Below are 16,539 nucleotides of genomic sequence, written 5' to 3'. Positions count from 1 at the left end.
AAGACTTATATTCAGGAATTTTAGTGTGTTACATTTCTGTAGCTCAAACCACATTTTCAGCCCAAATCTTTAGTAAAACCTGCTATACACAAAATAACTTTTTTTTATTATGGAAGTATAGTTGATATACAATGTTATTTTAGTTTTAGGTTTACAACATAGTGACCCAACAATCTTATACATTATGCTGTACTCACCATAAGTGTAGTCACCATCTGTCACCATACAATGTTATTACAATATTATTGACTATATTCCCTATGCTGTACTTTTCATTCCTGTGACTTATTTATTTAATAACTGGAAATTTATACCTCTTAATCCCCTTCACGTTGGGTGAATAATTTGTTAGTGGAAAGAAGAAAAAGGTGGATTTCCATGTCTCCATTGGCATAAAAAAGAGAAAGGGGAAAGCTGCAAGACGTCAAGTGTGAGTGAGTTCCCATGTCCTGCAGGAGTCCAGGTCATAGCCAGAAATGATCAGAAGAGCAGAAGCCCCTGGGAGAGTATACACAGAACTGCTGGGTTTTACAAGGCAGGATAATAATACAACGGAAAGGATAGTAGTTTTGGACATCACTCAATCACCTTCCATTTCACCAACTACAATCACCAACTACAATCACCAACTACAATCAATCAAAATTAATCTAAATTCTTTTTATGGATCATTTATTAAGAGGAGACAACAATATAGCCCAGGCAGTGAAAAACTTTATTGGATGGGCTCTTTTTCAGAAAGTTGTAAAAAGACCAAAAGGAGACTTGGTCCTTTTTAAAAAATTTTTTTACATTGTATTCTTTTATTCAAAAAAAGTTTTGAATGACATTAATTAGACTTAGGACCTATTCAGGTCATTGATCATATGTAATATAGAATTATTGAATGTTATGAGAAAGTGTTTCATGAAATTTTCACTCTACACTGTAAAGCGTGAGCCAAACTCGGAGATTCCCCCCAGCTGCTCAAAACCATCCTGTAATAACTGCCAGAATGGCCAAGGCCATTTCAGCCTATGAAATACCTTTTTTAGAAGGAAATAGGAGAATATAAAAAGGAAGAAGAGAAAAACTGTCAGTTTGTCTTCCACATCAATCCACACCCAGGTCAAGAGAAAGTGTTCAACTTGCTTCCTGTGAGGTTCTACTCCTACAAACATGTGTCTAGAGAAGAGTAGACTCAGGCTACAAGATACAGCAGTCCATCTGAAAGGAAAGAGAATATTGCCAGTCCAGCCATTTGTGGTGTTAAATGCTATTTGTAGAATTATGTGATTTGATTCTCACAGAAATGTATGAAGTATATTGTCTAATTCCCATTTTACGGTTGATAAAAATTGAAGCTTAAAGGAATTAAGGAAATTTGCTCAAGGTTACAGAACTTTCAAACCATAAGTCGGGATGGCAACTTGGACACTCTTACTTCTCTGTAATTGCTGAATATAATTGACTAGAGATAGACATGACATAAATCAAGAGATGAGCTGGGATAAATCTGTATTCCTAGCATCTCCTGCTTCTTGAAAATCTGTAGGATGTTTTTTTCCATTGCTCTCTACCAACCTCATTTTCCTTCCCCAGTCTACCTGACCTTGAGTATTTATCAAGTGGAATAGTATTCAATTCACTGCATTCTCTTTTATGCTGCATGTTTGATATAGTGACTCGAAACTTAGACCTTAAATGCTAGGCACAGGCTGTTAAAATGGAATTCTGGTAAAATTAAAGCACAGATCAAAACTGGAAATAGCTTACATTTATTTGGATTTCGCCAGGGGAACATTAGCTCTTTATGACATTTGAAAGATGATGCTTTTATGATCTTTCTATAATAGGTTTACCAAAGTATTCTGTCTTATTTAAATTCCAGTGATCTTGAAGAGAAAATTTGTGCATCCTTAGTTATCTTGCAGTTGATGGACTTGAATCATTCATGAATTTCAAAAATTTTCAGTACAAATGAAATGTAGTTTGACTGGATTCCATAAGAAAAATCTGGAAGTTTGTCCTGCAGGTCACTATTTAAATGATAGCATAATAAACAGCTAGATATTTCACAGAAGCAAATGCTGCTCCCCTCACCATAGTGGGAGTGATTTGATTAAATTATTTTCTCAATTATGCTTGGGTACCCCTACATAACTAACAACAACAGCAACTACAAGCAACCTTAATTAAGTACTTTGCTTTTTTGAAGTAGCTTATTCTTTGAATTATTTCAACAGAATTAAAATAAGAAAAAAAAAATATGTTGACTACTCAAAAGGAGAAAATGCCTATGTTTATCCCATGCAGTACAGAATAGAAATGAATGGACAAGGGCAGAGGCAATGGAAGCCGTCTTGAGATAAGATGTCCAAGTGGAATGCTTAGCCTCTCAGTATTTAATCAAAGCTAACTATCATTAAATACACCTAAGAGACATTCATGATTATCTTTAATGGTCTAATGTTAATTCAAGTGTGCACAGCCTGCTACCGAGGGTAAAGATCACCAAAGCTTTAGACAAAGAACAGAACAGACATACAGTTTACTGAAATTTGTGTATCTGAAATTTGGGACATAAAGAGGAGAATTTGAAATACGTGTCAGAGCTGGGGCACCTGGCTGGCTCAGTCAGAGAGAGGAACATTTGATTCTTAATCTCAGGGTCCTGAGTTTGAGCCCCACATGGGATGTAGAGATTACTTAAATAAACAGAAAAAAGAACTTGGAAAAAAATGTTGAAATATGTGCGAGAACTGAATACAGGCTCAACCATGAGTAAAAGATGTGTATTTTTATGTGTGATTAATAGGGTGACACAATATGAAGCAATTGCCTATTGGCTCCACTCTGCGCGGGTTTTCAAACTGTGTTCCACAGAGAAAACCTTGGACCATTTTTTGAGGCAAGGCTGATCCTGGTACCAGGAGGAGGCTTGAGAAGGTCCCTTTGGGGATGGAGGATGGTTAGGAGAGAGGCTGAGTGAGCAGAGCTGCGGTCCCAACAGCTTCTATCAGAGCAAGTCTAGTTTACTTGCTTTTGAGAAAGATTCCACTAATGATTTCATTTGTAAAAAAGGGTTCTGCTGCTAAGATTTGTTAGAAAAGTGTGGCTATTTTTTTTTCCTTCAGATTTCAGCTCTACTGTAATCTCTTCAAAGAGGCTTTTTCTGACCTGTCACCTACCCACAATGCTATTTACCTTAGAACACTCTTTATTTCCTTCCTTTCTCTTACTAACAGCTTAATTATTTTTGCCTGTTTATTTGCACACTTTTTAATTATCTGTCTGTCACTTACACAAACTGTAAGCTCTGCCAGGGTGAGTACCTTATCCTCTTTGATCTCAGCTTTGTCTCCTGTTACCTTCCATGGTGCCTCACACATAGTAAGTGCTCAATAAATAGGCCATGAAGTACCAAATAAAAAACTAAATGCATAAATAACAGTGTTAATGACTTCATGCCTAAGATTCAGACATGCTTGATTATATCTGAAGGAGCAGAAGGAAGAATTTTCTTGACCTATTTGGACACAGGGATCAGGGATCATTCTAGTAAAAAAAAAAAAAAAGCCAGTATAAAGAGAAAATGAAGTCAAGGTTTGGTTCAATTTGTGTCCCATTTCCAATACTTTGTTCATCAGCTTCTAGATCTACACTCTGTAAGATGCAAGTATACATGTTAATTCATGTACCTCTTGAAACCCATAACTTAAAGATAATCAAGCCAATGTATGTTATTCAGATAATCAATACAGCCTGAGGTGAAATTTTATAAAACACTGTCTTGCCACTATGGTTTCACACCTACAAACAGGTAAAGGTGAGATGAAGAGTGAGGGTCTACCTCCCGAGGCTCTCTTGGCAGGTACTTCTTGTCATCTTCTATGAGCTCACAGGGACTCTGGCCTCAAAAAGGAAAGAGACACACAAAGGTCCCTGGGTGCTCGTGATTCTGTGCAGAAGCTTAAGGTCCTTATCTTAGAGGCATTGACTATGGCCTTGAAAGAAAAGGGATGAGCACACTCTATTTTATAAACATAAAGTAAACAATTGTCTTCTTGAGAAACTACTCTGCTGATTCAGGCTTGGCTCCTTTTAAGTATTTTTCTCTGATAGCCATTCTTTTTCTCAATTAAGAAAAAAATATTTTAATTTCTTATCAAAAATGTATGACTGTGCCTTTTTTTATTTCTGCAGAAACTATAACTTCATTGCCATTATAATCATCTTCTATTCCCCTTGTATACATAAGTGTTTTAAGGTTTGATCATCTTCAAGTAATCAAATAATCTATCGCATCAGCAAAGATAAATGGAAACTGACCTCGAAGTCTGATTAATTTCCAAACTAACCATGAAGGATTTTAAGAATCAAGGGCCTGAATTAGCCTGTGGGAAATTAAATGGTGTTTCTCAAATCCTCTCAATGAATGAAGGTTATGGATAATTGATCGTCTATAATGTTAATTATTCCCAAGTGAGTGGTATCTAACCTCAGAGCTTACATCCTCATGAAGTAATCAATTGGTGTGGGGGTGGTAACTAAATACAGCTTGTCAAAGGCAAAGTCTCTACTCCTCCCTACGCTATGGGGCCACCTTTGGCTCCCAAATGCAAGTATTAAGAGGCAGCCCCTAGGCTTCAGTTTGTTAAAATAAAACAAACCACCACTACTACCAGTGAACCAAAAGGCCAAGTATTAAATACAGTGAAATAGTAAGAAATCCTAGGAAATGGAAGTAAACATAAGATGCTGAATTAAAATTTTACATTGAAAAACGAAAAATATATCTAGTAATAGAAGTAGTATATAAAATGTTCTGCAGGATTTATTGCTGTCTGGGGGGCTTTCTTCCCCTTTTTGGCTTGTACTTTTTAACATAAAAGGTATTATCTTAATACAAAATAAAAGTGGACCCCAAAAGAAAAATGGGAATAATAAAAATGTTAGGATTCTAAAACTCAATCTGAGTTATGATGACTTTGGAAAGCTGGATAGACATCCAGAAACTCTAAAATCCAAAACTCCTTTCCACAATTTCTGGGAATTACCAGGAGCTCATGTCTTCAATCCTTCCACCTCCAGATCCCATTTCCACATACTGTGTTCTTGTATCACCTCATGTGAAGCTCAGTTATTTTCCTATTTGCACAAAAATATTCTTATGTTAATCATTCCATGAATTTGGTTGACACTAGCAGAGCTCTCTCAGACTCTGGTCACTTTCCAATTCTTCTTTATCTCTGTCTCATGTTTCTATGCTTGTTGTTCCCTTCAGAATTAAAAATGAGAGAATATCTCATCAGATGAATTTAGTAAGCATAGTTCATGGCAAGTTATATTAGTATTTGAATATAATAAAACAAAATAAAATAAAAATTTTAAAAGTACACTTTCCCTTAAAGGAATTCCAAAGGGTAAGAAAATCCTCTTCTGATAACATTGATTACACAAAATATATCCAGAATGTTATATACCCATTCATACAATGGATTTGTTACAGATCAATTTTTATAACACTCAAATTAATATTTCTATCCTCAGACATTCCTTACAAATGCTTTAATTAATTCATTCTTCCAATGAGCAAAAGTACTTGAAAAATAGTAGTTATGGGCTCTAAATAGCCCATTCCTTTCTTAGTCTGCCTATTACTATGATCAGAAATATATCAAGATGTCCATTTTTTACTTACCAGCACAGAAAAATATTATTTGAAAACACCTGAAAATTTTATAGATGAAAATCATATAGTAGTTTTTATTGATATATCTTTGAATCCTAATGAAATTGAATCCTGTAATATAAGCTTATTAGTTATCGCTGTTTCTACCTATATGAATTGCCTTTTCATATGCTTTACTCATTTTTAATGGAGTTGTTCTCATTTTTCTTGTTAATTTATAACAATTTTTAAACTATGAATAGCATTTATCTGTCCTGTATTGCAAAGAGATTTCCTCAGTTTATTATTTGTTTTTCAATTTTTATTCTTTTGAGTTCCTTCCTATAGTAAGTGGAAGAAGACCTTTTTTACTCCAAAACCATGTCAATATGTAGCTAAATTTGCCTCTAGTTTATTGTTTAAATCTTTGGTCAATGTGAAATGATCTATGAAAGTTGATCTGAAATAAACATCTAAATTTGTTTCCTTCAGTGGTTTGCCATTTATTCTAACACTATTCGCTGAATAATCCATGAGTATTTTCTTTTTTTTTTTTTTTTAGGTTTTATTTTTTTTTTATTTTTTTTTAATTAATTTTTATTGGTGTTCAATTTACCAACATACAGAAAAACACCCAGTGCTCATCCCATCAAGTGTCCACCTCAGTGCCCGTCACCCATTCCCCTCCAACACCCGCCCTCCTCCCCTTCCACCACCCCTAGTTCGTTTCCCCGAGTTAGGAGTCTTTATGTTCTGTCTCCCTTCCTGATATTTCCCAACATTTCTTTTCCCTTCCTTTATATTCCCTTTCACTATTATTCATATTCCCCAAATGAATGAGAACATACACTGTTTGTCCTTCTCCGATTGACTTATTTCACTCAGCATAATACCCTCCAGTTCCATCCACGTTGAAGCAAATGGTGGTATTTGTCGTTTCTAATTGCTGAGTAATATTCCATTGTATACATAAACCACATCTTCTTTATCCATTCATCTTTCGATGGACACCGAGGCTCCTTCCACAGTTTGGCTATTGTGGACATTGCTGATAGAAACTTCGGGGTGCAGGTGTCCCGACGTTTCATTGCATCTGAATCTTTGGGGTAAATCCCCAACAGTGCAATTGCTGGGTCGTAGGGCAGGTCTATTTTTAACTCTTTGAGGAACCTCCACACAGTTTTCCAGAGTGGCTGCACCAGTTCACATGCCCACCAACAGTGTAAGAGGGTTCCCTTTTCTCCGCATCCTCTCCAACATTTGTTGTTTCCTGCCTTGTTAATTTTCCCCCATTCTCACTGGTGTGAGGTGGTATCTCATTGTGGTTTTGATTTGTATTTCCCTGATGGCAAGTGATGCAGAGCATTTTCTCATGTGCTTGTTGGCCATGTCCATGTCTTCCTCTGTGAGATTTCTCTTCATGTCTTTTGCCCATTTCATGATTGGATTTGGTTAAGTTGTTGTTTCTTTGGTGTTGAGTTTAATAAGTTCTTTATAGATTTTGGAAACTAGCCCTTTCTCTGATATGTCATTTGCAAATATCTTCTCCCATTCTGTAGGTTGTCTTTTAGTTTTGTTGACTGTATCCTTTGCTGTGCAAAAGCTTCTTATCTTGATGAAGTCCCAATAGTTCATTTTTGCTTTTGTTTCTTTTGCCTTCGTGGATGTATCTTGCAAGAAGTTACTGTGGCCAAGTTCAAAAAGGGTGTTGCCTGTGTTCTCCTCTAGGATTTTGATGGAATCTTGTCTCACATTTAGATCTCTCATCCATTTTGAGTTTATCTTTGTGTATGGTGAAAGAGAGTGGTCCAGTTTCATTCTTCTGCATGTGGATGTCCAATTTTCCCAGCACCATTTATTGAAGAGACTGTCTTTCTTCCAATGGATAGTCTTTCCTCCTTTATCGAATATTAGATGACCGTACATTTCAGGGTCCACTTCTGGGTTCTCTATTCTGTTCCATTGATCTATGTGTCTGTTTTTGTGCCAGTACCACACTGTCTTGATGACCACAGCTTTGTAGTACAACCTGAAATCTGGCATTGTGATGCCCCCAGCTATGGTTTTCTTTTTTAAAATTCCCCTGGCTATTCGGGGTCTTTTCTGATTCCACACAAATCTTAAAATAATTTGTTCTAACTCTCTGAAGAAAGTCCATGGTATTTTGATAGGGATTGCATTAAACGTATAAATTGCCCTGGGTAACATTGACATTTTTACAATATTAATTCTGCCAATCCATGAGCATGGAATATTTTTCCATCTCTTTGTGTCTTCCTCAATTTCTTTCAGAAGTGTTCTATAGTTTTTAGGGTATAGATCTTTTACCTCTTTGGTTAGGTTTATTCCTAGGTATCTTATGCTTTTGGGTGCAATTGTAAATGGGATTGACTCCCAATTTCTCTTTCTTCAGTCTCATTGTTAGTGTATAGAAATGCCACTGATTTCTGGGCATTGATTTTGTATCCTGCCACGGTACCAAATTGCTGTATGAGTTCTAGCAATCTTGGGGTGGAAGCTTTTGGGTTTTCTATGTAGAGTATCATGTCATCGGCGAAGAGGGAGAGTTTCACTTCTTCTTTGCCAATTTGAATGCCTTTAATGTCTTTTTGTTGTCTGATTGCTGAGGCGAGGACTTCCAGAACTACGTTGAACAGCAGTGGTGAGAGTGGACATCCCTGTCTTGTTCCTGATCTTAGGGGAAAGGCTCCCAGTGCTTCCCCATTGAGAATGATATTTGCTGTGGGCTTTTCGTAGATGGCTTTTAAGATGTCGAGGAAAGTTCCCTCTATCCCAACACTCTGAAGGGTTTTGATCAGGAATGGATGCTGTATTTTGTCAAATGCTTTCTCCGCATCTAATGAGAGGATCATATGGTTCTTGGTTTTTCTCTTGCTGATATGATGAATCACATTGATGGTTTTACGAGTGTTGAACCAGCCTTGTGTCCCAGGGATAAATCCTACTTGGTCATGGTGAATAATTTTCTTAATGTGTTGTTGGATCCTATTGGCTAGTATCTTGTTGAGAATTTTTGCATCCATGTTCATCAGGGATATTGGTCTGTAATTCTCCTTTTTGGTGGGGTCTTTGTCTGGTTTCAGAATTAAGGTGATGCTGGCCTCATAGAACGAATTTGGAAGTACTCCGTCTCTTTCTATCTTTCCAAACAGCTTTAGTAGAATAGGTATGATTTCTTCTTTAAACGTTTGATAGAATTCCCCTGGGAAGCCATCTGGCCCTGGACTCTTGTGTCTTGGGAGGTTTTTGATGACTGCTTCAATTTCCTCCCTGGTTATCGGCCTGTTCAGGTTTTCTATTTCTTCCTGCTCCAGTTTTGGTAGTTTGTGGCTTTCCAGGAATGCATCCATTTCTTCTAGATTTCCTAATTTATTGGCGTACAGCTGTTCATAATATGTTTTTAAAATCGTTTGTATTTCCTTGGTGTTGGTAGTGATCTCTCCTTTCTCATTCATGATTTTATTAATTTGAGTCTTCTCTCTCTTCTTTTTAATAAGGTTGGCTAATGGTTTATCTATCTTATTAATTCTTTCAAAGAACCAACTCCTGGTTCTGTTGATCTGTTCCACAGTTCTTGTGGTCTCGATATCATTTAGTTCTGCTCGAATTTTAATTAACTGTCTTCTTCTGCTGGGGGTGGGGTCTATTTGTTGCTTTTTCTCTAGTTCCTTTATGTGTAAGGTGAGCTTTTGAATTTGAGATCTTTCCAGTTTTTGAATGGATGCTTGTATTGCGATGTATTTCCCCCTCAGGACTGCTTTTGCTGCATCCCAAAGATTTTGAACGGTTGTATCTTCATTCTCATTAGTTTCCATGAATGTTTTTAATTCTTCCTTAATTTCTTGGTTGACCTTTTCATCTTTTAGCAGGATGGTCCTTAACCTCCACGTGTTTGTGGTCCTTCCATACTTCTTGTTGTGATTAAGTTCTAATTTCAAGGCATTATGGTCTGAGAATATACAGGGGACTATCCCGATCTTTTGGTATCGGTTCAGACCCGATTTGTGACCCAGTATGTGGTCTATTCTGGAGAAAGTTCCATGTGCACTTGAGAAGAATGTGTATTCAGTTGCGTTTGGATGTAGAGTTCTGTAGATATCTGTGAAATCCATCTGGTCCAGTGTATCATTTAAAGCTCTCGTTTCTTTGGAGATGTTGTGCTTAGAAGACCTATCCAGGGTAGAAAGAGCTAGATTGAAGTCACCAAGTATAAGTGTATTATTATCAAGGTATTTCTTGAGTTTGGTTATTAATTGGTTTAAATATTTGGCAGCTCCCACATTCGGGGCATATATATTGAGGATTGTTAAGTCCTCTTGTTGGATAGATCCTTTGAGTATGAGATAGTGTCCCTCTTCATCTCTCACTATAGTCTTTGGGGTAAATTTTAATTTATCTGATATAAGGATGGCAACCCCTGCTTTCTTTTGAGGACCATTTGAATGGTAAATGGTTCTCTAACCTTTTATTTTCAGGTTGTAGGTGTCCTTCTGTCTAAAATGAGTCTCTTGTAGACAGCAAATAGATGGGTCCTGCTTTTTTATCCAGTCTGAAACCCTGCGCCTTTTGATGGGGTCATTAAGCCCATTCACGTTCAGAGTTACTATTGATAGATATGAGTTTGTGTCATCATATCTATTCAGTCCTTGTTTTTGTGGATTGTTCCACTGAACTTCTTCTTAAAGGGGAATTTTAAGAGTCCCCCTTAAAATTTCTTGCAGAGCTGGTTTGGAAGTTACATATTCTTTCAGTTCCTGCCTGTCTTGGAAGCTCTTTATCTCTCCTTCCATTTTGAATGAAAGCCTTGCTGGGTAAAGTATTCTTGGTTGCATGTTCTTCTCATTTAGGACCCTGAATATATCCTGCCAGCCCTTTCTGGCCTGCCAGGTCTCTGTGGAGAGGTCTGCTGTTACCCTAATATTCCTCCCCATAAAAGTCAGGGACTTTTTTTCTCTTGCTGCTTTAAGGATCTTCTCCTTATCTTTGGAATTTGCAAGCTTCACTATTAAATGTCGAGGTGTTGAACGGTTTTTGTTGATTTTAGGGGGGTATCTCTCTATTTCCTGGATCTGAATGCCTGTTTCCCTTCCCAGGTTAGGAATGTTTTCAGCTAGGATTTGTTCAAATACATATTCTGGCCCTCTGTCCCTTTCGGCGCCCTCAGGAACCCCAATTAAACGTAGGTTTTTCTTCCTCAGGCTGTCATTTATTTCCCTTAATCTATCCTCATGATCTTTTAATTGCTTGTCTCTTTTTTCCTCAGTTTCCCTCTTTGCCATCAACTTGTCTTCTATGTCACTCACTCGTTCTTCCACCTCGTTAACCCTCGTCATTAGGACTTCTAGCTTGGATTGCATCTCATTTAATTGATTTTTAATTTCCTCCTGATTGGATCTAAATTCTGCAGTCATGAAGTCTCTTGAGTCCTTTATGGTTTTTTCTAGAGCCACCAGTAGCTGTAAAATAGTGCTTCTGAATTGGCTTTCTGACATTGAATTGTAATCCATATTTTGTAACTCTGTGGGAGAGTGGGCTGTTTCTGATTCTTTTTTTTGAAGTGAGGTTTTCCTTCTAGTCATTTTGCTCAGTGCAGAGTGGCCAAAAACAAGTTGTATTGGGAAAAGGAGAAAAAGAGAGAGAAGGAAAGAAAAGAGAAAAAGAAAAAAGAGAAAGAAGAAAAAAAAGGGGAAAAAGAGAAGAAAAAGAAAGAAAAAGAAGAAAGGAGAAAAAAGAAAAAAAGGGGGGTGGGGGAAGCAATCAGAAATCAAGAAGAAAGAGAGAGAAAAAAAAACACAAAACAAAACAAAACAAAAACAAAAACAAAAACAAAAAAAAACACGGGGGAGTATCTTCGGATTCTGTGTACTTTAAGTCCCTTGACTTCCCCTGGAACTGGTCCGTGTCGCTGGTCTTCTGGGGGAGGGGCCTGCTGTGCTGATTCTCAGGTGTCAGCACTTGGGGGAGCTGCTCTGCCCCTGCCTGGTGCAGGGCTCAGTGGGGGTTGTTCACCCCGTGAGGCCCCGGGAGGAAGCCACAGTGGCGGGGGCCGCTCTGGGACCCTGGAGTCAGCCCCCGCAGTAGCTCCGGGGTTCTCCGTCTGCAGGGCCTGGGGGCTCCCGGGCGGGGCCGCTGATCTGCTCAGCTCGGGGCAGGAGCGTCCTCGCTGTCCTGGGCCCTCCCGGCCTCTGCCTGTCCCGGGGGAGGCCGGATCCTGCGTTGTGTCCCGGCGCCCTGTGCTCCGGAGCCTGCGCTGTTGGATTCGCGCTCCCGCCCCGCAGCCCCCTCCGCGGAGCCGCCGCCCGAGCCTCTCCGAGCTGTTCCCGGAGCCGCGCCGCCCCCTCCGCGGAGCTTCTTCCTCTGCGCGAGCCGCCGCCGCTGAGCTGTTCCCGGAGCCGCGCAGCCCCCTCCGCGGAGCCGCCGCCCGAGCCCCTCCGAGCTGTTCCCGGAGCCGCGCCGCCCCCTCCGCGGAGCTTCTTCCTCCGCCCGAGCCGCCGCCGCCGAGCTGTTCCCGGAGCCCCGCAGCCCCCTCCGCGGAGCCGCCGCCCGAGCCCCTCCGAGCTGCTCCGGGTCCCGCCGAGCGCTGCAGCCCTTAGGGAGCTCGGCGCATCTCCCGGGGCGCAGTTCCTCTGTTACTGTCCCAGGGAGCCCGAGGGCATCCCCGCCCTCCTGGGTCCTGCTCTAACTCCCTGCGGGCCCCTTCCCCCCCCCCCCCCCCCCCGGGAAGGTTGGTGCAGCTCCTGCTCCTCCGGGACGGGGCTCTCCTGTCCTGGGGACACTCGCCCCGGCCTCAGCCCGGCTCCTCGCGGGGCCCCTCCCCCTTGGAGGCCTTTTGTGTCTTTATTTCTTTTTCCCCGTCTTCCTACCTTGATAGAGGCGCGAACTCTTCTCACTGTAGCGTTCCAGCTGGTCTCTCTTTGAATCTCAGGCCGAATTCGTAGATTTTCAGGATGATTGGAAGGTTTTCTAGGTAATTTGTTGAGGACAGGTGACTTGGAGACCCTGCTCCTCCGCCATCTTGCCCCTCCCCCCCTCCATGAGTATTTTCATTCTAACATTATCATAACACTGTTTGTTGACAAATGGATCTTTTCTCCAGTGCTATTATTTTTATGTTTAATTTATTTTAATTAATTTTACTTTCATCCAAGTAACAGAAATACATGGTTAAGAAATCAAATAGCACCAAATGGCATAAAATATGGATAATATTTCCATACTCTAGCCTCCATTCCTGCTAGGGATAAATAACTCCAAATCTTTCAGCAGACTTTTAATCATTTTTTCAGACCTCCTTCTTAGAACAAACCCCAGAAATTTGGAAGCCCATATATTCATATGCTACCACCTACCTATATGACTTCCTGGATACAATCATCAAATATTCTCAAGCCACTCTTCCTCATTCAGTGAAGATTTTGGCACCTCAAATACTGTCTTTCTGTCACTCTACCTCTCCACATTCTTGAAGATTTCAATACCCATAGAGATAATCCATCTATGCTTTGGATTCTCAATGTCTTATTTTCCCTCACCTAGTGTTCCATTCTAACTTAGCTACCTATTTCCATGGCTACAGTCCAGATTTTATCATTACCAATAATGGTAGCACCTCTAAAATCTTATTTTCAATATTATCCACTTTCTGATCATCGCCTCCTATCAATAGGGAAGTGATCAAAACCAAAAAAATCCCCCAAACAGCTCATTATATCCCTACCATAGAATATACTACAAACATTAAAAAGATTGAAAGAGAGGTTTACACACCAAAGTAGAAGCCTCTCAAAGACATTAAGTAAAAATATCAAGTGATCATAAATAAGTACAGCAGAAATTATTTATGAAAAAGAGAGGAAATCCATAGCATAAATCTATTATCTATCTATCTATCTATCTATCTATCTGTCTATCTATCATCTATCATCTATCACCTTCATGAGCATAGAAAATGATCTGGAAGGATTCACTATACATTAACGGTTATCTTTGGCAAGAAGAGGGTGACTGTGATGACCAAGAGTAATGCCAACTTCTATAAAAAATGATTTTTTTTAACCAAGGGATTATAGATTGATGCATTATTTCTGTAGTTAAAAACAAAATCAAAATAAATACTCTAATTATATACTGTCTTCCCCCTCAAAATCCTAATTAGATATTGATTAATAATAATTTATTTTGTAGATTAACTAGATATAAGAAACATATTGTTGCAATGTTAGATGATTCTATTCAGGAATGTTTTATTTCTCTAGTCATTCATGAATTTCTTTATGTGCTTCACTAAAATTGTATAATTTCATTATACATCCTACCTATTAAGTTTATTCTTACATCTTTTATATTTCAGTTTTTATTGTTAAGAAACTCTTTTCCTGTGATATTTTTTAACAGGGTGCTAATTATAGGCAATCCATTAATATTGAGAGTTGTCTTAAGTTCTAACAATCTTTGGTTGACTATTTGTCCAGGAAGACAATCATATCATCTCCTGTTCACCTATCATAATTTAACATCCCTATGACTCAGTTTCTCCTAATCTTAAAAGGTGGATAATTAAGAAACTCACATGGCAAATGTGTTGTGATGACTAAGTTAATATCTATAAAACACTAACACCTGTGCCCCACACATAGCTGTTGAATTTCATGTTGGGATTCAGCATCCAGCACATTTCTCAGTCTTCTCTTTTATGATCAATATGTGCCAATTCATATTATTCCTTTGTTCATTCTTCTCTCCAGCTCATTTTGTTCCAACCAAAAGTTGTTAGGACAGTTTGGGTAAGATTCCCTTCACTATGCCCATGTCATTCCCTTGTAAGCATGAAATTGCCAGCCTATTGGTCCTTCTCTCACTTTCATCTTTCTTGCACCACATGTTGAATAAATTTCTCAATGACTCTGAGTATGGGAGGCATTCTTTTATTGTTGCCAGGGTCATTTGCACCTCTTTCCTCTTCTATTATTTTGGCACTTCAGTTGGCATTTGTAAGAGCTGGGTGATTGAATCACAAGTTCAGATTCTCATTTTGAACTAGAAATGACCTCTCTTTTCTTTTATACCCTAACTACTGTTTTTGATCTATTCAAGAACACCTGCCTCCCAATTATCCATAATACCTTCTCCTACACTTGGACATTTGTCCATAAATCCTCTCTTTCCTACCTTCCCCCCTTTATGTGCTTAAAATTTTCCAGATATTTTCTATTAGGAAAGGGTTATATGCAAACACTGTCAGAAGCACACTCAAGGTAAAGATCCTAATTAACACCCAAGTAGAAATCTCTTGCATGTCTAGTTCTGTGCCAACAGAAATCAATCAGTGGTTAGAGCAGGAAATTAGAAGGATCAGTCTGAAACCAAACTCTGTCATCTTCTCCAGTTCTAATAAGTCCTTGTCTCAATCTGTGAATTGTGCTTTGCTAAAATTACATTTTAGTAGTTACAACCAATAAGTATTTAATTCGTATCTATAAAAGCAAAAGAGAGCAATTTATTATTGATAAAATAAATTTTCCTCTTAATCCTTCACTGGCATTGCTAATGAATTACTTTGGACTAAAATTTTACTTTCAAAGAATCACCTTCTGAGTAGAATGGAGCACTTGCTGCATTAAAGAACCCAAGGGAAGAATTATTTGAGATCTATAATATAAAATCACTGGGGAGGAAATTTCACACATTATTTAGCTCCTCAAGTATTACCATCAGAAGGGCAAATTTGTGCAGGGACCAAATCAAAAGTCACACAAAAGTCTTTATTTGATTGACTAGATAAGGAAACCACATGGTTCTCAAATATCTAAGTCTCTTGACCGCCAAGGAATGGAAAACTGGATTATTCTAGGATTAAAATTCCTTAGCCCTGAGTTAAAACTTTCTTGGAATAGACTTTAAAAATGTGTTTGGTCTAGAAATGCTATTTCAAAGCAGAGTGACATTTTGCTTATAAGGTTTGCCAAGTGCAAAGGACCATTAAGTACTTGTTTTCTTTCTTTTTCTTCTTTTTTCCCTACTATTGTGATATTCTAAAAAAAATCAATCTCACCTGTTGGTAGATTTCCATATTTCATTACATCAGGACCTCTACGTCAGCTTAGAGGAGGGGAAGGCATTTTACCAGAAAAGCTTTCCCTCCATATATATTCATTATATGCATATCTATATATATTTCATTGTATTCAGACTTATTTAATCACTTCAAATACTAAATGCTTTGGGAATGGCTCTAGTGGGAGCAGGGAGCAGACAATCAGAGATTCCAGGCCAAATCCAATATGTGTTCAGAAGTTCCTAGATGATGCAATTGACCTAGACTTTGAACTCCATTTGTAGCATCTTTTTAGGGACTACACTAGACGATACTCTGGGATTTGTAAAAATTCTAAAGGGTCTTCTGTGAAAATGAAACGCGTATGGAAGTAGGTGGGAGAGTGAATAACTGAAATCCTTGCTCTCTCAACCTCACTCAGGATTAAAGGGAATTACAGGTTTACTGTTCACTGAAGAGAAACAAATGCCCCATTACACAGAAGGGATTAGGGCCTGGAGGAGCATCAAAACGACATTGCTGTTTGCCTCAGAGTACAGGGCTGAGAGACATAGACCGCATTAAAAACAAATTCAAGATGAACCAGAATTGCAAAATGAATGCTACCCAGAGTGAATAAAATTCTTTAGAACCCCTGTGTAATAATGAAATTAAAATCTTAATCCCATAAAGGATTTGAGGGGTTTGTCTCTGAGTTAACACAGGAAATATTCTTATCATTCAACAGAAGAGTCCCCTCCTGAATTTTATCAGCTTCTACAGTTCCGAAATCATAGACTATAATATAGAAAGAAAGGAAAAAGACCATCTG

This window comes from Vulpes lagopus, chromosome 8 (assembly GCF_018345385.1).
Source record: "Vulpes lagopus strain Blue_001 chromosome 8, ASM1834538v1, whole genome shotgun sequence".
NCBI lineage: Eukaryota > Metazoa > Chordata > Mammalia > Carnivora > Canidae > Vulpes > Vulpes lagopus.
This window is presented reverse-complemented; position numbering follows the sequence as displayed.